Here is a 7527-nt window from a genome sequence, read left to right as displayed (position 1 = left end):
GTGGTGATATATAGACTGTATATTTGTACAAATGGGCACCACACCCTAGATTTTGCTATACATTATGTATTTGGTAATGGTTGAAGAATGCATGGAAGGTGAACATGAGATACTATAAGGTTAGCGCTAGACCTCTGGGTCTCTTGTGTGTCACTGCTATGTATTATTTTGCATTTTTCCCCTTGTGTTTTGCAGAAGCTGTGAGGGACAACGCGCACATCAAACCGTGCAATATAGACGGTGCCGTGGAGGCAATAAAAATGTATTTTTGAAGTATGTGTACCAGAGACTGCCTGAGCTCACACCAGATGAAGTTCTAGGGCCTGCATCACCTGCAGATACGGACATTTCTGGACCTTTGGAAGAAATTGAAGTGGTCACAGACTCTGGGGAGGACTCCAATTGATGCTCTTCTTTGTTTCTCTCTCTCTCACTGTCCTTTTTTTTTTGTCTGTGTGTTATAAAATACAAATGACGCACAGGTCTGAGTGCACCAGTCGGAATCGTGTGCATAAGGTAACTATGGAATGCTTAACCCACGCGGCGAAGGGGAGTGGGTTTAAGCTAAATTTCATATTTACGCAATGCACACAATTCCGACTGACACACGGAAAGACGTGTGTCATCTGTGTTATAGAATGGGTTCAATTTTCTTGCCAGAAATCCATTTTTTAATCTTGTTACCTGATGGCAAATTTAATGGATGCAGTTCCTTTTGGCTTGCCATAGACAAAAGACTGAAAAACCATGCATTCAGAACTTGAAAACAGTGCATCCAGTAATTACTAGAGGATTTTTGTCGAGCCCACCAGAGGTGAGGGGAGACTAAGGGATCGACTGAGGGAGACTTTTAGAGCCCAATGTTAAGTTTTTACGGCGCGTTTCTATTATGGGTCATAACTTTTGATCCATTACTCCATTTGTGACTGAACTTGGTCGGTAGATGTCCCTTGGGGAGTGGATGGTCACCACAAGGTCAATGGTCACAAGCATGGGTCAACAAACTTTTAGAGCCCAATGTTAAGTTTTTATGGCATGTTTCTTTTATGGGTCATAACTTTTGATCCATAGGTCCGTTTGTGACCAAACTTGGATGGTAGATGTCTCTTGGGGAGTGGATGGTCACCACAAGGTCAAAGGTCACAGGCAGGTGTCAACAAACTTCAAGGGCCCAATGTGAAGTTTTTATGACACGTTTCTTTTTTGCCATTAATTTTTACCCTTTTATGTCTCTTTTTATCTGTTATATCCCATTCACATACAATTGCTTGTACGCGAATGGGCGAGACACATCATGGCACTTGCCTTGTTTAGCCAATAGGCGTCTCGTTCTGAGTGCGTGAACGCTTGCTTAGTTCGCGAACCTTTGCTACAAGTGTGCAATAACATGTTTACCAATGTGAGGCAGCCTGTTGCCAGTAAAATCAACACACAGCTCTCGACCAATGAGATTGCAGGATTTCCGCTCCCCATTCCATAATTTCTTTTGTACATTAATAAGAATGTGGGGCAGTGATTGGCTCGGTCGGTAACGGGTCTGCTTCCAGATCCAAAGGAGAAGGTTGTAACTTGTTCCTGTTCTGCAGTAGTCGACCTTGCTTAGATCAACCTCCCGTAAGTCAAATAATCGCCAGAGTCGAAGGTCTTTCCAAGTCCTCTTATCTTCATATTCTATTGATTTTAATCCCTCTGAAGTTTGATTTTCTCTAAAAGTTGAAGCTGTTTCTTTTCAGTCCAAATATTCAATCATAATGCCATAATGAAAGCTCAGTGCAATACTTAGTAATATCGCAGGAATCTTTTTTTTTTTTGTTCCCTCTCAGAGGACTTGGTCAGTTTGCATTATACTGTGCTATGTGATGTAAATGTTTATGTGTTTGAGAAAAAGTATGTATGCAGTGCATCTCATTTTACACGTTAAATCTATTCTCCCACTTTAATACTTTGGCAGAAGTCAATTTTTTGCCTTCTGTTTATTCAAGCAAGAATACACGCTGCACAAGAATGACTGAATATTTTGGGATAAACACTTACAAAAGATGTATAATAAACTTCCATTCATGGCTATATTTTTTTTTAAATTACAATTTTCTAGGTGGAAACTCTTTTTTTGGACTCACCCTGTCCATTCATGACTACACTAAAAAAGAACAAAAAAAATGTTGGGTGTTGTGCAAGATGTATGTAGAACTTCATGCATTCATGATTAAAGTAGTAGTGTATGTACATGAGTGTCTATTTGATGATTTGATGTACAAAGTGTAGTATTTCTTTTTCTCCTTGTGCTATTGTTTGAGAGTTTGTTCATGAAGTGGTTTTGACTTGCATAGTACTTTCAGTTCATAATATTAATATTGTGAAAAAATTAAACAAGGATGAAGACATGTGTCTCTATATCTTAATCCTGTCTTAAAGATGCCATAGACTTTATAAATAGAACATCTATGATATCTCTGAGATAGGATTACGTCATACAGACAGATGTCCTGACCTTTTGTTTATTTTGACCACAATATTGTCTACAAAAAGTAAATATGACATCTGGATAACTTCCTAAATCATGTCTTGAATATGTCAAAAAGACATCTTCATTACCACTAACACATACAAAAATGATGTCAAAATTGACAACTTCATGACATCTTCCACTGGTGAAAGTTTGTCTGGAAGACGTAATTAGTCAATGTGAATATGACATCTTTATGATGTCTGTCGGCCATGAGAGTTGTTATTCATCATTAATTTCCCTTTGCTGATCCCCGATCAGCAATGTGCTTCCGTGAAAGGCAATCAAAATACTTTTGTCCCTGGCAACACTTTGTGCAGCAGACATGGGCATCTAGCCAGTCGTTATTAAAGGACAAGTCCACCATCATACACATAAGGATTGAGAGAATGCAGCAATATTAGTAGATCACATCAGTGAAAGTTTGAGGAAAATTGGACAATCCGTTCAAAAGTTACGAATATTTTAAGTATCTGCGCAGTCACTGCTGGAAGAGAAGACTACTACAGTGTATGATGTCACATGCGTACAACTATGTCAGGAAAATAAAAAGAGAATTTCACAAAACTTTACTTTTTGAATAAAATGCACATTTCTTCGACTTACTACTGATGTATGTTAAGGGTAATATTATTCCCCCTGCCTTCTGAAAGAGAGAAGTTGAGTGTTCTTTTATTATGTGAGAAAAGTGAGAATATCTTGAATTTTCTTTATACTTTCTTTATATAGTTGTACTCATATGACATCACAAGCTATAGTAGTCTTCTCATCCAGCCGTGACTGAGCAGAAACTTCAAAAATTCCTTACTTTTGAACAGATTGTCCGATTTTCCTCAAGCTCTCAATGATGTGTTCTACTAATATTGCTGCATTCACTCAACCCACATGTCTATGAAGGTGAACTTATCCTTTAACAAGCAACATTATGTACAGACTTACAATCAGATATATGCTCTCAGGTTGCAATGCGGTCAACTTACCTTTTTGGCTAATACAATGTACAATGTATTTCACATTAACATTGTTATTCGACTGAAATGTGTCATCATTACATTATTTCACACATATCTTATGCATATGTGTCAATTCTACAGCAAAAACTGACAGTTTCTGCAGGCATACCGAAGCAACATTTTTACCTTTCGCTGTGAACATTGATGTGGATGAAGGTTCTATGTCCTCGCTGTAATTTGAACTGCTTCCCCCCCCCCCCCCCATGGTATGCTCTGAATTAGATAGAATCACCCTCTTCCAGAAATTCATTTTTATTACATATTCAATTTACTTCAGTTCAATTAAAACTTTTTTTTTTTCCAACAGAATATTCAAAGTAATTAATAATAAAATTGGACATGTATGATAATAATATATAGAAGCAGAAATACCAATTTCTTAATGTCTATTATCAACTTACAAAAAAAACCAACATACACACTTAAACTTTCTGAAGAAAAGAATATTCCTGCTCCTCAGCACATCTTACAACGCACTGCAAGGAAAAACAGTCAACGCAAAATTACATTTGATTCATCTTTGTCCAGTTTTATTGTATTAATGTGACCAAAAAGAACAACTTTCTGCATGGACATCACACACTACAACACAACACAACACAACACCTGTTTGACGAAATACAAATGAAGTACGTCAGTATGGTGACATTTTAAATTATATAATTTTTTGAAATAGTTTTTGCAACTGTAACGCAAAAATGTGACTGATTACATTCACCTTGTGCAGACTCACTGACTGTATTATTGTCCAAATAGAATATCACATAATCCATTATGAACTGCAGAATTATAACTGCTATACAAATCTGTTCATGAAGGATTGCATTTCCAAATCAACATCCAACACAGACAGTCGTGCCCTGTGCATGCTACTTGCGGATAAATTAAACAACACAAAGTTCTCTGAATTATACATTCATCCCGTGTCCACACAAACACAAAACTAGACAAAGAACGGCAATACACTTGGCAAAGTGATTCAGCATGAAAATCAAAATGCAGTGAAAAACAACAACAAAATCAATGCAATGCAGTCAAAATGCCGCAATTAGGTCAATGCATTTTAATAAAAAGTAAACCACTGAGCAGTTAAGGTTGCTCTGCATTCAGTTTCCCAAGCTGGCACCAACTGAAGAAACTTAGTGTAAATCTAGCATTAGAAATTTCGGCTTACATTAGCAATGCATGACATTTCCAACAACACATAATACACGGCCAGTCATACAATTACCTGGTAGGTATTCAAACTTAAGATGGCATTTGTATGCAGCTTTACTAGATTTGACCTTAAATCGGTCATGTCACAAGAATATTTTACTGACCTTCCATGGTCTGTATGTGCTTCTCGGCTCATATACTGTATGTCCCCCAAAAAATTACAACGGTACCCCCGCAACGATGGCTTTTAAAATAGTGAATCAATCCAAACACAATTTCAGGGTATGACACTATATCTCATTGCCCACATCTTACAGAAAACCCCATTCGCTTTGCTTCAGTGGTCAAACAGAAATGAGGAATTTTGTAGAGGATGTCAGAAATCTCTTCCCTCCAAGTTCTGTCTAATGTGTTCACACATTAATTTGCATTTCCAAGAGTATCCAAGTGTTAAACTTGTTAAGAATCAAACTCATGACATGCTGTACAACAATACACATTTCTCTGTGACCTCTTAACCAAATTGAATGGGGTTTTCTGCAAAATAGAGCTAAGATGTTATATTTTAAGACTCTGAAGTAGCATTTAGACAGTTTAATCATATTGGGTGTCATCAGTGCGAAAAGTTGATTAATTTTTTTTTGTACATACTGTATGTAGAAATTACAACAAACAAACAACAACCAGATGCATTTCTAGTCCCACACAACATGACATGAGCGCTGCTAGTCACACGACAAGAATGCACAGGTTAATTGTCACACAGTTGTCTCGATGAAGACATGACCAAGACTTCCCATTCGTGACCCCATTCAAAAATGTTGTCATGAATTAAGACTCACTAAATTTCTACCATGAAAGCTGAGGCAAGTTTTAGTCGGGGCAAGTTTGAAGAATACACTGTTTACAAGGAAATTCACCCTGCGGCTTAGGGTCAGTGAGAGTGTTGCCGTTGCACAGGGTACTATACCATGTGATGAGAGGCCCTGGAATGGGCATGTGTAGAAATGGCAGTGAGCCCGAGGATAGAGCTGCCACAAGAGGGCGCTATTAGAGCAATGGCATCAGTGGCACATGGCAGGAAGAAACCCACTCTCCATACATTTCTCCCAGTATGAGCTATAAAATGAGACCCCCACATTTCAGCAACTTTCTTCCCAAAGGCAATCTCTTTGATATGTTGGTCTGTAATCAATACATACATAAATTAACAAAAGAAGAAAAAAAACAACTAATATTCATTGGCTTAAGCGTTGCACTAGCACTATTATCATTACAGAGCACACACAAAAGAGTAATACTTGCATAATTCAAAATCCATTCAGATGCAATTTATAATGAAGCAACTTTGACTTCATGCACAATACACAGATGCATAAATTATGTCAAATTCATCAAGATTAAATTGAAATAAGAAGTAATGTATACAGAGCATCAAACCAGCAAATATATTTTGTGACAGATATAGGTATTAGAATAAATTGATTCCATTTTGTTCTGCAGAGAAAACATGTAGCAAATTGATCAAGGTGGCTACCCAAACTGTATCAAGCTAACTTGACCTCAGTCTGTATGCTCAAAGCTACTAACTGGGATATGCATATATGGGACAAAACCATACTTTCAAGCTCATGTAGAATACACATAAAAGAATTTTGTTCAGGAAAGTCAAATGAGAAAAAAAAAAAAAACAACAACAACAATTCATGCGTTTGTCCGCATAGCTGTCTGAAATCCTTGGGCAATTATGCCATTTGAAGTGACAAATTGTAACCGTCCCTTAATAAATCAGTATATCCACTGAGTGCACAGGCAGACAATGCTGTGATTTCCATGCATAACATCTAGGTTTAAAGTAACCTGTCAGTGCATATGTGGATGTCTGTATTTGGGACTATACAATATACCAACCCGATTACAGAGTGAAACCTCACAACCTATCGCTTTGAACTCTCGCTCGTTCTACCCTGCTTTTTTCCTTGTCATTTGGCATTTCTGATATATGAGTCATTCTCATTCAAAGATTCTTGATTCTATGTGTCTTTCTCATGGCATTGGCAAGCCAATCTCAAGATAATTTAGAATAAACAAGAAAAAAGCAAAACTTGAACACTGAAGTGGCACTTCATTTTCATACTTTATACGTGTAGTGACTGATGTCCCTTCACATGAAGTGTAACATTACCAATCGACTTTCTTTACTCCAGTTGTATCACTGCACAATGATCAAGATAGTCTTGTTTTTTGTGTAAAACACATGTACACAGTACTGTTTGATGCCCTACATCACACAAGCACAACATTACACGTATTAAAACCTGTATGACAATATTTCACAAGTGGTTAAGATTCGTGACCAGGACCCAGAGAGACAATGGGACAATGATTTAGTGCTGACCCTGTTGAAGAAATTAAGTTAGCACTTCACCATTTTGAATAATGTTGCTCGAGTTTACAGGTTGTCCGGCTTGTCATCAAAATTAGTTGATTCATAATATTTGTTAAATCAAAATCGACACAAACTTGCAAGGCCTATACATCATTTACAGTCTGGGCACAGCTACCTTCAGAAAAAAAAAAAAGTCATCTCGCATATCACTGTTACACATGCAGTTCCCATTAACCATGTTAAGTCATGTGTTTCTCACACACATGGAAATTCAAGCAGAAAGTGTAAGGTTGGTGCAGCATCCTGTCTGCATGTAAAACAATCATAGCATCAAAAAGTAAGTACAATAGGTAGAGAGACAAAATTAGGCAAAGGAAGTACTTGAATTTCTTACTGGCATCGGCAGGGATTCAACCATTGGGGAAACATTACGACACACTGGCAATATCGCATGACACTTT

The sequence above is a fragment of the Diadema antillarum genome, unplaced genomic scaffold, assembly GCF_040938485.1.
Source record: "Diadema antillarum isolate AM-2024a unplaced genomic scaffold, OU_Dant_1.0 scf00000029, whole genome shotgun sequence".
In the NCBI taxonomy this organism is placed as follows: Eukaryota; Metazoa; Echinodermata; class Echinoidea; order Diadematoida; family Diadematidae; genus Diadema; species Diadema antillarum.
Note: the sequence above shows the minus strand (reverse complement) of the source record.